Source organism: Lissotriton helveticus, chromosome 12, assembly GCF_964261635.1.
Source record: "Lissotriton helveticus chromosome 12, aLisHel1.1, whole genome shotgun sequence".
NCBI classification, from domain to species: Eukaryota; Metazoa; Chordata; class Amphibia; order Caudata; family Salamandridae; genus Lissotriton; species Lissotriton helveticus.
The window spans coordinates 132692910-132708330 of record NC_136073.1 but is presented as its reverse complement, the minus strand read 5'-3'; the positions used below and the strand labels follow the sequence as shown (position 1 = coordinate 132708330).

Below are 15421 nucleotides of genomic sequence, written 5' to 3'. Positions count from 1 at the left end.
GGAGAATAGAAAAGAAAATGCAGTTTTATGAAGTGTGTTTGCCTAATCCAGCAAGCACTTTTGTATTATTTTTCTATTTGCTTCTTTTATTGGTAAAGTAAGTTTCAAGTGCATGAAGGGTATGACTTTGAGAGCCAGGGTATAATAATTTGAAGTGTTTGCACCAGCGCTAATGTAGGACGAGAGTTATAGCAAAGATATGAAAGGGGTAGCGATAATAAATATGTGAAAGGGCAATAGTGACACCAAAATAAGCCACCTATTTATAAAACTGACATGGAAGAAATTCTAAAGGTTAACTTCTGAAATTGTGGCCGATGTTAAAAAGTTTCTCGTTGTTGACAGGATTCGAACCTGCGCGGGGGGGACCTCAATGGATTTCTAGTCCATCTCCTTAACCACTCGGCCACAACAACTGACTGTAAGTTTTGTGCAAATAATCTGTATGAAAGTTTTCAAGGTGTCCCACAGCAAATTCCTGATATTCTGCAATGCATTTTTTAAAAATAATGTTTTTTTCAGCAGGCACATTCTCTCCTAAAAACAAAAATAAGGCTGCATCTTATAATCATGTGTGTTTAAATAATTTGTCGTTAGATCGTTTAAATATTTTAAAGGATCTGTTTTTAATAGACATTTTACAAAAACAACTGGTACATTTGGTAATTCTGTAAAAGAAAAACCCAACTGCCGTGACATTGCCAACCACAATGCCATGACTCGGATTCGAACCGAGGTTGCTGCGGCCACAATGCAGAGTACTAACCACTATACGATCACGGCGAGCTACTTGGGCTCAACAACATAATAGACATGGAGAATTTATAATTCGGAACACTCAGGGAACTCCTGTGATAGGCTGAATGTGTTCATTGCTTCCTCATTCCTTATACAAAGGCTTTGTATCCTCAGTGGTTGATAGGCTGAAACCGTTTCCTGGCCGCCTGCTTGTGAACTGCCAGAAGTCAAAGATCACACATACACTTGTGGGCCTGTGATGGGACACCAATGCAGAGAAACACACCTGGTGCAGATCTTCTATTCTGTCTATTAGACCTGCATCTCCCCTGTACCTCCTCAAGCCATCTGTATGTGTAGCAAGAAAAAGTTAAGGAGCGGTCCATCTACACTTTTATAGGGAGGATGCTGCCGTGAGCTCCTCCCAGCTAATCACACAAACAGCAGTAAAGCAAGATAACTACACAGTTAGGGGGGACTGCATGGTTAGGTTTTTGAGGAATTATTGAAACTGACCTCAGTGACCCATGATCAGAGCTGTGGCTAATGACTGCGTGCCCAATTATGATGAAGCAAGCACCATGGCTCGTAGGGGCCCCACAACACGCTTTTCTTAGCTCATTGAATTAAAGTATAAACCTCTGCCATGTATGAGTGGTAAAGGCTTGTTAATTTGGTTTCTTTTCCAATTCACGTCTGACAACAAGATGAAGGAACATTGGGGCATCAGAAGCTTTGGAAATTAGCCCCCAACCTCAGAGAAAGAGAGAAAGAGGGAAAAGGCAGTATGAGGTGTGGAGAAAACAGCAGCAGGTACAAGGAGCTCAAATGAGATTAATGGCGCCTAAATAGAGCACATAAAGGAACAGTTACAAATCTAAGAAAAGGGAAAGAAAGACTAGGAAAAAAACACGGAAAGAGCCTGTAGATAAAATTCTCTTCCTGGGACAGCAGGCTAAGAGAAATTACACAGGGAGCAGTTAAGCTTGTAACACGGGGAGAATAGAAAAGAAAATGCAGTTTTATGAAGTGTGTTTGCCTAATCCAGCAAGCACTTTTGTTTTATTTTTCTATTTGCTTCTTTTATTGGTAAAGTAAGTTTCAAGTGCATGAATGGTATGACTGAGAGAGCCAGGGTATAATAATTTGAAGTGTTTGCACCAGCGCTAATGTAGGACGAGAGTTATAGCAAAGATATGAAAGGGGTAGCGATAATAAATATGTGAAAGGGCAATAGTGACACCAAAATAAGCCACCTATTAATAAAACTGACATGGAAGAAATTCTAAAGGTTAACGTCTGAAATTGTAACCGATGTTAAAAAGTTTCTCGTTGTTGGCAGGATTCGAACCTGCGCGGGTAGACCCCAATGGATTTCTAGTCCATCGCCTTAACCACTCGGCCACAACAACTGACTGTAAGTTTTGTGCAAATAATCTGTATGAAAGTTTTCAAGGTGTCCCACAGCAAATTCCTGGTATTCTGCAATGCACTTTTTAAAAATAATGTTTTTTTCAGCAGGCACATTCTCTCCTAAAAACAAAAATTGCATGAGTATATCTCTAGTTTGGAAAAGGATAGGCTTTCATGCATACTCTCATGTGGCACTCAAGTTTTTGGGACCCTATTGCACTCTGTTTTCGTGCTGCTTTTAGTCTATGGCCCATATTACAGAAGTCTACCATCTTTGAGTATTTGAGGCTCCTTTGTAAGTGCTTTATCTTTTTTACTTGAAGAGCTATATATTAAAGGGGTCAGGGAAAGATTGCATTTATGGAAGATAAAAGAAGGCACACTTGTCTCACCAAATGCCGTAGAGAAACCTGATGTTTTACTCATGTTATCCTTAGTTTGTTTTTGTTAGACCTTGCATTCTTAAGGTGGCCTCAACCCTACCTTATTGCTTTTCACCTACGCATTTTGCTGTATCTTTTTGTTGGCCTTAGGACTCTGATCACTTTATCGCTACTAATCAGTGCTGAAGTGCACGTGCTTCTTCCCTAATCATGTGTGTAATTGGAGTATACCTGACTGACAGATTTAATTTACTTGAAAGCCCCTTGTAAAGTGGTATACCATATACCCAGGGACTGATTGTGCCGCCAAAAGAAGTAGCATTTCAAACCTGTCTCAAGCCTGCTACTGCAGTGCCTGTGCTGCAGTGTACTGCCACTTAGACTTGCCATTTAAAACTACTTGCCAAGCCTTAAACTCCAATTTTATTACATATAATTAACCAAAAGGTAGGCCCTAGGTAGTCCTAGGGGCATCATGCTATGTAAGTAAAAGGTAAGACATGTACTGTAGTAGTTTGCATGTCCTGGTAGTACCAAACAGTCTATTACATTTTTCACTACAGTGAGGTCTGCCCCTCTCATAGGTTAGCATTGGGTATTCCCTTATACTTTTTGGGGGGTAATTCCATATCAGAGAGGAGAAGCTTTATTTATTTATTGATAAATCCTATTTACTGGTGAGGTTGGATTTTCCTTTACTATTTTATAAATGCCATTTTTAGAGAGTGAGCATTTCTCTGCACTTACTGCTCTATTTGCCTGAAAACCTATCTCCAATTGACGTCTGGATTGGGCTGCGAGACAGCTACATTTGTGCATTCCCTCTAGACAGCCACAACACAGGTCACTCAACTGCAACTGCATTCTGATTGGCATGGGGGAGAGCTCCATTCCCCCCACCGCAAATAGGTTCAAGAACGATAATTTATGTCAGTTGGTACAATATAGCTACATCTTATAATCATGTGTGTTTAAATAATTTGTCGTTAGATCGTTTAAATATTTTAAAGGATCTGTTTTAATAGACATTTTACAAAAACAACTGGTACATTTGGTAATTCTGTAAAAGAAAAACCCAACTGCCGTGACATTGCCAACCACAATGCCGTGACTCGGATTTGAACCGAGGTTGCTGCGGCCACAACGCAGAGTACCAACCTCTATACGATCACGGCGAGCTACTTGGGCTCAATAACATACAGTGACATGGAGAATGTATAATTCGGAACACTCAGGGAACTCCTGTGATAGGCTGAATGTGTTCATTGCTTCCTCATTTCTTATACAAAGGCTTTGTCTCCTCAGTGGTTGATAGGCTGAAACCGTTTCCTGGCCGCCTGCTTGTGAACTGCCAGGAGTCAAAGATCACACATACACTTGTGGGCCTGTGATGGGACACCAATGCAGAGAAACACACCTGGCGCAGATCTTCTATTCTGTCTATTAGACCTGCATCTCCCCTGTACCTCCTCAAGCCATCTGTATGTGAAGCAAGAAAGAGGTAAGGAGCGCTCCATCTACACTTTTATAGGGAGGATGCTGCCGTGAGCTCCTCCCAGCTAATCACACAAACAACAGTAAAGCAAGATAACTACACAGTTAGGGGGGACTGCATGGTTAGGTTTTTGAGGAATTATTGAAACTGACCTCAGTGACCCATGATCAGAGCTGTGGCTAATGACTGCGTGCCCAATTATGATGAAGCAAGCACCATGGCTCGTAGGGGCCCCACAACACGCTTTTCTTAGCTCATTGAATTAAGGTATAAACCTCTGCCATGTATGAGTGGTAAAGGCTTGTTAATTTGGTTGCTTTTCCAATTCACGTCTGACAACAAGATGAAGGAACATTGGGGCATCAGAAGCTTTGGAAAGTAGCCACCAACCTCAGAGAAAGAGAGAAAGAGGGAAAAGGCAGTATGAGGTGTGGAGAAAACAGCAGCGGGTACAAGGAGCTCAAATTAGATTAATGGCGCCTGAATAGAGCACATAAAGGAACAGTTACAAATCTAAGAAAAGGGAAAGAAAGACTAGGAAAAAACACGGAAAGAGCCTGTAGATAAAATTCTCTTCCTGGGACAGCAGGCTAAGAGAAATTACACAGGGAGCAGTTAAGCTTGTAACACGGGGAGAATAGAAAAGAAAATGCAGTTTTATGAAGTGTGTTAGCCTAATCCAGCAAGCACTTTTGTTTTATTTTTCTATTTGCTTCTTTTATTGGTAAAGTAAGTTTCAAGTGCATGAATGGTATGACTGAGAGAGCCAGGGTATAATAATTTGAAGTGTTTGCACCAGCGCTAATGTAGGACAAGAGTTATAGCAAAGATATGAAAGGGGTAGCGATAATAAATATGTGAAAGGGCAATAGTGACACCAAAATAAGCCATCTATTTATAAAACTGACATGGAAGAAATTCTAAAGGTTAACTTCTGAAATTGTAGCCGATATTAAGAAGTTTCTCGTTGTTGGCAAGATTCGAACCTGCGCGGGGAGACCCCGATGGATTTCTAGTCCATCGCCTTAACCACTCGACCGCAACAACTGACTGTAAGATTTGTGCAAATAATCTGTATGAAAGTTTTCAAGGTGTCCCACAGCAAATTCCTGGTATTCTGCAATGCACTTTTTAAAAATAATGTTTTTTTCAGCAGGCACATTCTCTCCTAAAAACAAAAATTGCATGAGTATATCTCTAGTTTGGAAAAGGATAGGCTTTCATGCATACTCTCATGTGGCACTCAAGTTTTTGGGACCCTATTGCACTCTGTTTTCGTGCTGATTTTAGTCTATGGCCCATATTACAGAAGTCTACCATCTTTGAGTATTTGAGGCTCCTTTGTAAGTGATTTATCTTTTTTACTTGAAGAGCTATATAATAAAGGGGTCAGGGAAAGATTGCATTTATGGAAGATAAAAGAAGGCACACTTGTCTCACCAAATGCCGTAGAGAAACCTGATGTTTTACTCATGTTATTCTTAGTTTGTTTTTGTTAGACCTTGCATTCTTAAGGTGGCCTCAACCCTACCTTATTGCTTTTCACCTACGCATTTTGCTGTATCTTTTTGTTGGCCTTAGGACTCTGATCACTTTATTGCTACTAATCAGTGCTGAAGTGCACGTGCTTCTTCCCTAATCATGTGTGTAATTGGAGTATACCTGACTGACAGCTTTAATTGACTTGAAAGCCCCTTGTAAAGTGGTATACCATATACCCAGGGACTGATTGTGCCGCCCAAAGAAGTAGCATTTCAAACCTGTCTCAAGCCTGCTACTGCAGTGCCTGTGCTGCCGTGTACTGCCACTTCGACTTGCCATTTAAAACTACTTGCCAAGCCTTAAACTCCAATTTTATTACATATAGTTAACCCCTAAGGTAGCCCTAGGTAGTCCTAGGGGCATCATGCTATGTAAGTAAAAGGTAAGACATTTACTGTGGTAGTTTGCATGTCCTGGTAGTACCAAACAGTCTATTACATTTTTCACTACAGTGAGGTCTACCCCTCTCATAGGTTAGCATTGGGTATTCCCTTATACTTTTTGGGGGGTAATTCCATATCAGAGAGGAGAAGCTTTATTTATTTATTGATAAATCCAATTTACTGGTGAGGTTGGATTTAACTTTACTATTTTATATATGCCATTTTTAGTGAGTGAGCATTTCTCTGCACTTACTGCTCTATTTGCCTGAAAACCTGTCTCCAATTGACGTCTGGATTGGGCTGCGAGACAGCTACATTTGTGCATTCCCTCTAGACAGCCACAACACAGGTCACTCAACTGCAACTGCATTCTGATTGGCATGGGGGAGAGCTCCATTCCCCCCACCGCAAATAGGTTCAAGAACGATAATTTATGTCAGTAGGTACAATATAGCTACATCTTATAATCATGTGTGTTTAAATAATTTGTCGTTAGATCGTTTAAATATTTTAAAGGATCTGTTTTAATAGACATTTTACAAAAACAACTGGTACATTTGGTAATTCTGTAAAAGAAAAACCCAACTGCGGTGACATTGCCAACCACAATGCCGTGACTCGGATTCAAACCGAGGTTGCTGCGGCCACAACGCAGAGTACCAACCACTATACGATCACGGCGAGCTACTTGGGCTCAATAACATACAGTGACATGGAGAATTTATAATTCGGAACACTCAGGGAACTCCTGTGATAGGCTGAATGTGTTCATTGCTTCCTCATTCCTTATACAAAGGCTTTGTCTCCTCAGTGGTTGATAGGCTGAAACCGTTTCCTGGCCGCCTGCTTGTGAACTGCCAGGAGTCAAAAATCACACATACACTTGTGGGCCTGTGATGGGACACCAATGCAGAGAAACACACCTGGCGCAGATCTTCTATTCTGTCTAGTAGACCTGCATCTCCCCTGTACCTCCTCAAGCCATCTGTATGTGAAGCAAGAAAGAGTTAAGGAGCGGTCCATCTACACTTTTATAGGGAGGATGCTGCCGTGAGCTCCTCGCAGCTAATCACACAAACAGCAGTAAAGCAAGATAACTACACAATTAGGGGGGACTGCATGGTTAGGTTTTTGAGGAATTATTGAAACTGACCTCAGTGACCCATGATCAGAGCTGTGGCTAATGACTGCGTGCCTAATTATGATGAAGCAAGCACCATGGCTCGTAGGGGCCCCACAACACGCTTTTCTTAGCTCATTGAATTAAAGTATAAACCTCTGCCATGTATGAGTGGTAAAGGCTTGTTAATTTGGTTGCTTTTCCAATTCACGTCTGACAACAAGATGAAGGAACATTGGGGCATCAGAAGCTTTGGAAAGTAGCCACCAACCTCAGAGAAAGAGAGAAAGAGGGAAAAGGCAGTATGAGGTGTGGAGAAAACAGCAGCAGGTACAAGGAGATCAAATGAGATTAATGGCTCCTAAATAGAGCACGTAAAGGAACAGTTACAAATCTCAGAAAAGGGAAAGAAAGACTAGGAAAAAAACACAGAATGAGCCTGTAGATAAAATTCTCTTCCTGGGACAGCAGGCTAAGAGAAATTACACAGGGAGCAGTTAAGCTTGTAACACGGGGAGAATAGAAAAGAAAATGCAGTTTTATGAAGTGTGTTTGCCTAATCCAGCAAGCACTTTTATTTTATTTTTCTATTTGCTTCTTTTATTGGTAAAGTAAGTTTCAAGTGCATGAATGGTATGACTGAGAGAGCCAGGGTATAATAATTTGAAGTGTTTGCACCAGCGCTAATGTAGGACGAGAGTTATAGCAAAGATATGAAAGGGGTAGCGATAATAAATATGTGAAAGGGCAATAGTGACACCAAAATAAGCCATCTATTTATAAAACTGACATGGAAGAAATTCTAAAGGTTAACTTCTGAAATTGTAGCCGATATTAAAAAGTTTCTCGTTGTTGGCGGGATTCGAACCTGCGCGGGGAGACCACGATGGATTTCTAGTCCATCGCCTTAACCACTCGGCCGCAACAACTGACTGTAAGATTTGTGCAAATAATCTGTATAAAAGTTTTCAAGGTGTCCCACAGCAAATTCCTGGTATTCTGCAATGCACTTTTTAAAAATAATGTTTTTTTCAGCAGGCACATTCTCTCCTAAAAACAAAAATTGCATGAGTATATCTCTAGTTTGGAAAAGGATAGGCTTTCATGCATACTCTCATGTGGCACTCAAGTTTTTGGGACCCTATTGCACTCTGTTTTCGTGCTGCTTTTAGTCTATGGCCCATATTACAGAAGTCTACCATCTTTGAGTATTTGAGGCTCCTCTGTAAGTGATTTATCTTTTTTACTTGAAGAGCTATATAATAAAGGGGTCAGGGAAAGATTGCATTTATGGAAGATAAAAGAAGGCACACTTGTCTCACCAAATGCCGTAGAGAAACCTGATGTTTTACTCATGTTATTCTTAGTTTGTTTTTGTTAGACCTTGCATTCTTAAGGTGGCCTCAACCCTACCTTATTGCTTTTCACCTACGCATTTTGCTGTATCTTTTTGTTGGCCTTAGGACTCTGATCACTTTATCGCTACTAATCAGTGCTGAAGTGCACGTGCTTCTTCCCTAATCATGTGTGTAATTGGAGTATACCTGACTGACAGCTTTAATTGACTTGAAAGCCCCTTGTAAAGTGGTATACCATATACCCAGGGACTGATTGTGCCGCCCAAAGAAGTAGCATTTCAAACCTGTCTCAAGCCTGCTACTGCAGTGCCTGTGCTGCCGTGTACTGCCACTTCGACTTGCCATTTAAAACTACTTGCCAAGCCTTAAACTCCAATTTTATTACATATAGTTAACCCCTAAGGTAGCCCTAGGTAGTCCTAGGGGCATCATGCTATGTAAGTAAAAGGTAAGACATTTACTGTGGTAGTTTGCATGTCCTGGTAGTATCAAACAGTCTATTACATTTTTCACTACAGTGAGGTCTACCCCTCTCATAGGTTAGCATTGGGTATTCCCTTATACTTTTTGGGGGGTAATTCCATATCAGAGAGGAGAAGCTTTATTTATTTATTGATAAATCCAATTTACTGGTGAGGTTGGATTTAACTTTACTATTTTATATATGCCATTTTTAGTGAGTGAGCATTTCTCTGCACTTACTGCTCTATTTGCCTGAAAACCTGTCTCCAATTGACGTCTGGATTGGGCTGCGAGACAGCTACATTTGTGCATTCCCTCTAGACAGCCACAACACAGGTCACTCAACTGCAACTGCATTCTGATTGGCATGGGGGAGAGCTCCATTACCCCCACCGCAAATAGGTTCAAGAACGATAATTTATGTCAGTAGGTACAATATAGCTACATCTTATAATCATGTGTGTTTAAATAATTTGTCGTTAGATCGTTTAAATATTTTAAAGGATCTGTTTTAATAGACATTTTACAAAAACAACTGGTACATTTGGTAATTCTGTAAAAGAAAAACCCAACTGCCGTGACATTGCCAACCACAATGCCGTGACTCGGATTCAAACCGAGGTTGCTGCGGCCACAACGCAGAGTACCAACCACTATACGATCACGGCGAGCTACTTGGGCTCAATAACATACAGTGACATGGAGAATTTATAATTCGGAACACTCAGGGAACTCCTGTGATAGGCTGAATGTGTTCATTGCTTCCTCATTCCTTATACAAAGGCTTTGTCTCCTCAGTGGTTGATAGGCTGAAACCGTTTCCTGGCCGCCTGCTTGTGAACTGCCAGGAGTCAAAAATCACACATACACTTGTGGGCCTGTGATGGGACACCAATGCAGAGAAACACACCTGGCGCAGATCTTCTATTCTGTCTATTAGACCTGCATCTCCCCTGTACCTCCTCAAGCCATCTGTATGTGAAGCAAGAAAAAGTTAAGGAGCGGTCCATCTACACTTTTATAGGGAGGATGCTGCCGTGAGCTCCTCGCAGCTAATCACACAAACAGCAGTAAAGCAAGATAACTACACAGTTAGGGGGGACTGCATGGTTAGGTTTTTGAGGAATTATTGAAACTGACCTCAGTGACCCATGATCAGAGCTGTGGCTAATGACTGCGTGCCTAATTATGATGAAGCAAGCACCATGGCTTGTAGGGGCCCCACAACACGCTTTTCTTAGCTCATTGAATTAAAGTATAAACCTCTGCCATGTATGAGTGGTAAAGGCTTGTTAATTTGGTTGCTTTTCCAATTCACGTCTGACAACAAGATGAAGGAACATTGGGGCATCAGAAGCTTTGGAAAGTAGCCACCAACCTCAGAGAAAGAGAGAAAGAGGGAAAAGGCAGTATGAGGTGTGGAGAAAACAGCAGCAGGTACAAGGAGCTCAAATGAGATTAATGGCTCCTAAATAGAGCACGTAAAGGAACAGTTACAAATCTCAGAAAAGGGAAAGAAAGACTAGGAAAAAAACACAGAATGAGCCTGTAGATAAAATTCTCTTCCTGGGACAGCAGGCTAAGAGAAATTACACAGGGAGCAGTTAAGCTTGTAACACGGGGAGAATAGAAAAGAAAATGCAGTTTTATGAAGTGTGTTTGCCTAATCCAGCAAGCACTTTTATTTTATTTTTCTATTTGCTTCTTTTATTGGTAAAGTCAGTTTTAAGTGCATGAATGGTATGACTGAGAGAGCCAGGGTATAATAATTTGAAGTGTTTGCACCAGCGCTAATGTAGGACGAGAGTTATAGCAAAGATATGAAAGGGGTAGCGATAATAAATATGTGAAAGGGCAATAGTGACACCAAAATAAGCCACCTATTTATAAAACTAACATGGAAGAAATTCTAAAGGTTAACTTCTGAAATTGTAGCCGATGTAAAAAAGTTTCTCGTTGTTGGCAGGATTCGAACCTGCACGGGGAGACCCCAATGGATTTCTAGTCCATCACCTTAACCACTCAGCCAAACTGACTGTAATTTTTGTGCAAATAATGTGTATGAAAGTTTTCAAGGTGTCCCACAGCAAATTCCTGATATTCTGCAATGCACTTTTTAAAAATAATGTTTTTTTCAGCAGGCACATTCTCTCCTAAAAACAAAAATAAGGCTACATCTTATAATCATGTGTGTTTAAATAATTTGTCAGTAGATCGTTTAAATATTTTAAAGGATCTGTTTTTAATAGACATTTTACAAAAACAACTGGTACATTTGGTAATTCTGTAAAAGAAAAACCCAACTGCCGTGACTCGGTTTTGAACCGAGGTTGCTGCGGCCACAACGCAGAGTACTAACCACTATGCAATCACGGTGAGCTACTTGGGCTCAATAGCATACAGTGACATGGAGAATTTATAATTCGGAACACTCAGGGAACTCCTGTGATAGGCTGAATGTGTTCATTGCTTCCTCATTCCTTATACAAAGGCTTTGTCTCCTCAGTGGTTGATAGGCTGAAACCGTTTCCTGGCCGCCTGCTTGTGAACTGCCAGGAGTCAAAAATCACACATACACTTGTGGGCCTGTGATGGGACACCAATGCAGAGAAACACACCTGGCGCAGATCTTCTATTCTGTCTATTAGACCTGCATCTCCCCTGTACCTCCTCAAGCCATCTGTATGTGAAGCAAGAAAGAGTTAAGGTGCGGTCCATCTACAATTTTATAGGGAGGATGCTGCCGTGAGCTCCTCCCAGCTAATCACACAAACAGCAGTAAAGCAAGATAGCTACACAGTTAGGGGGGACTGCATGGTTAGGTTTTTGAGGAATTATTGAAACTGACCTCAGTGACCCATGATCAGAGCTGTGGCTAATGACTGCGTGCCCAATTATGATGAAGCAAGCACCATGGCTCGTAGGGGCCCCACAACACGCTTTTCTTAGCTCATTGAATTAAAGTATAAACCTCTGCCATGTATGAGTGGTAAAGGCTTGTTAATTTGGTTGCTTTTCCAATTCACGTCTGACAACAAGATGAAGGAACATTGGGGCATCAGAAGCTTTGGAAAGTAGCCACCAACCTCAGAGAAAGAGAGAAAGAGGGAAAAGGCAGTATGAGGTGTGGAGAAAACAGCAGCAGGTACAAGGATCTCAAATGAGATTAATGGCGCCTAAATAGAGAACATAAAGGAACAGTTACAAATCTAAGAAAAGGGAAAGAAAGACTAGGAAAAAAACACAGAAAGAGCCTGTAGATAAAATTCTCTTCCTGGGACAGCAGGCTAAGAGAAATTACACAGGGAGCAGTTAAGCTTGTAACACGGGGAGAATAGAAAAGAAAATGCAGTTTTATGAAGTGTGTTAGCCTAATCCAGCAAGCACTTTTGTTTTATTTTTCTATTTGCTTCTTTTATTGATAAAGTAAGTTTCAAGTGCATGAATGGTATGACTGAGAGAGCCAGGGTATAATAATTTGAAGTGTTTGCACCAGCGCTAATGTAGGACGAGAGTTATAGCAAAGATATGAAAGGGGTAGCGATAATAAATATGTGAAAGGGCAATAGTGACACCAAAATAAGCCATCTATTTATAAAACTGACATGGAAGAAATTCTAAAGGTTAACTTCTGAAATTGTAGCCGATGTTAAAAAGTTTCTCGTTGTTGGCAGGATTCGAACCTGCGCGGGGAGACCCCAATGGATTTATAGTCCATCGCCTTAACCACTCGGCCACAACAACTGACTGTACAATTTGCGCAAATAATCTGTATGAAAGTTTTCAAGGTGTCCCACAGCAAATTCCTGGTATTCTGCAATGCACTTTTTAAAAATAATGTTTTTTTCAGCAGGCACATTCTCTCCTAAAAACAAAAATTGCATGAGTATATCTCTAGTTTGGAAAAGGATAGGCTTTCATGCATACTCTCATGTGGCACTCAAGTTTTTGGGACCCTATTGCACTCTGTTTTCGTGCTGCTTTTAGTCTATGGCCCATATTACAGAAGTCTACCATCTTTGAGTATTTGAGGCTCCTTTGTAAGTGCTTTATCTTTTTTACTTGAAGAGCTATATAATAAAGGGGTCAGGGAAAGATTGCATTTATGGAAGATAAAAGAAGGCACACTTGTCTCACCAAATGCCGTAGAGAAACCTGATGTTTTACTCATGTTATTCTTAGTTTGTTTTTGTTAGACCTTGCATTCTTAAGGTGGCCTCAACCCTACCTTATTGCTTTTCACCTACGCATTTTGCTGTATCTTTTTGTTGGCCTTAGGACTCTGATCACTTTATCGCTACTAATCAGTGCTGAAGTGCACGTGCTTCTTCCCTAATCATGTGTGTAATTGGAGTATACCTGACTGACAGATTTAATTTACTTGAAAGCCCCTTGTAAAGTGGTATACCATATACCCAGGGACTGATTGTGCCGCCCAAAGAAGTAGCATTTCAAACCTGTCTCAAGCCTGCTACTGCAGTGCCTGTGCTGCCGTGTACTGCCACTTCGACTTGCCATTTAAAACTACTTGCCAAGCCTTAAACTCCAATTTTATTACATATAGTTAACCCCTAAGGTAGGCCCTAGGTAGTCCTAGGGGCATCATGCTATGTAAGTAAAAGGTAAGACATTTACTGTGGTAGTTTGCATGTCCTGGTAGTACCAAACAGTCTATTACATTTTTCACTATAGTGAGGTCTACTCCTCTCATAGGTTAGCATTGGATATTCCCTTATACTTTTTGGGGGGTAATTCCATATCAGAGAGGAGAAGCTTTATTTATTTATTGATAAATCCTATTTACTGGTGAGGTTGGATTTAACTTTACTATTTTATACATGCCATTTTTAGAGAGTGAGCATTTCTCTGCACTTACTGCTCTATTTGCCTGAAAACCTGTCTCCAATTGACGTCTGGATTGGGCTGCGAGACAGCTACATTTGTGCATTCCCTCTAGACAGCCACAACACAGGTCACTCAACTGCAACTGCATTCTGATTGGCATGGGGGAGAGCTCCATTCCCCCCACCGCGAATAGGTTCAAGAACGTTAATTTATGTCAGTAGGTACAATATAGCTACATCTTATAATCATGTGTGTTTAAATAATTTGTCGTTAGATCGTTTAAATATTTTAAAGGATCTGTTTTTAATAGACATTTCACAAAAACAACTGGTACATTTGGTAATTCTGTAAAAGAAAAACCCAACTGCCGTGACATTGCCAACCACAATGCCGTGACTCGGATTCAAACCGAGGTTGCTGCGGCCACAACGCAGAGTACTAACCACTATACGATCACGGCGAGCTACTTGGGCTCTATAACATACAGTGACATGGAGAATTTATAATTCGGAACACTCAGGGAACTCCTGTGATAGGCTGAATGTGTTCATTGCTTCCTCATTCCTTATACAAAGGCTTTGTCTCCTCAGTGGTTGATAGGCTGAAACCGTTTCCTGGCCGCCTGCTTGTGAACTGCCAGGAGTCAAAAATCACACATACACTTGTGGGCCTGTGATGGGACACCAATGCAGAGAAACACACCTGGCGCAGATCTTCTATTCTGTCTAGTAGACCTGCATCTCCCCTGTACCTCCTCAAGCCATCTGTATGTGAAGCAAGAAAGAGTTAAGGAGCGGTCCATCTACACTTTTATAGGGAGGATGCTGCCGTGAGCTCCTCGCAGCTAATCACACAAACAGCAGTAAAGCAAGATAACTACACAGTTAGGGGGGACTGCATGGTTAGGTTTTTGAGGAATTATTGAAACTGACCTCAGTGACCCATGATCAGAGCTGTGGCTAATGACTGCGTGCCTAATTATGATGAAGCAAGCACCATGGCTTGTAGGGGCCCCACAACACGCTTTTCTTAGCTCATTGAATTAAAGTATAAACCTCTGCCATGTATGAGTGGTAAAGGCTTGTTAATTTGGTTGCTTTTCCAATTCACGTCTGACAACAAGATGAAGGAACATTGGGGCATCAGAAGCTTTGGAAAGTAGCCACCAACCTCAGAGAAAGAGAGAAAGAGGGAAAAGGCAGTATGAGGTGTGGAAAAAACAGCAGCAGGTACAAGGAGCTCAAATGAGATTAATGGCGCCTAAATAGAGCACGTAAAGGAACAGTTACAAATCTCAGAAAAGGGAAAGAAAGACTAGGAAAAAAACACAGAATGAGCCTGTAGATAAAATTCTCTTCCTGGGACAGCAGGCTAAGAGAAATTACACAGGGAGCAGTTAAGCTTGTAACACGGGGAGAATAGAAAAGGAAATGCAGTTTTATGAAGTGTGTTTGCCTAATCCAGCAAGCACTTTTATTTTATTTTTCTATTTGCTTCTTTTATTGGTAAAGTAAGTTTCAAGTGCATGAATGGTATGACTGAGAGAGCCAGGGTATAATAATTTGAAGTGTTTGCACCAGCGCTAATGTAGGACGAGAGTTATAGCAAAGATATGAAAGGGGTAGCGATAATAAATATGTGAAAGGGCAATAGTGACACCAAAATAAGCCACCTATTTATAA

The 15421-nt window shown here is 41.0% G+C and overlaps 3 non-coding genes across 3 annotated transcripts; all 3 read right to left on the bottom strand.

Moving 5' to 3' along the window:
• Positions 1-2068: 2068 nt before the first annotated feature.
• On the bottom strand, positions 2069-2150 carry TRNAS-AGA (transfer RNA serine (anticodon AGA)). Its single transcript has one exon. It is a non-coding gene; the product is annotated as a tRNA-Ser (tRNA).
• Positions 2151-4994: 2844 nt separating this feature from the next.
• Positions 4995-5076, bottom strand: TRNAS-AGA (transfer RNA serine (anticodon AGA)). Its single transcript has one exon. It is a non-coding gene; the product is annotated as a tRNA-Ser (tRNA).
• Positions 5077-12556: 7480 nt separating this feature from the next.
• On the bottom strand, positions 12557-12638 carry TRNAY-AUA (transfer RNA tyrosine (anticodon AUA)). Its single transcript has one exon. It is a non-coding gene; the product is annotated as a tRNA-Tyr (tRNA).
• Between the last annotated feature and the right edge of the window lie 2783 nt (positions 12639-15421).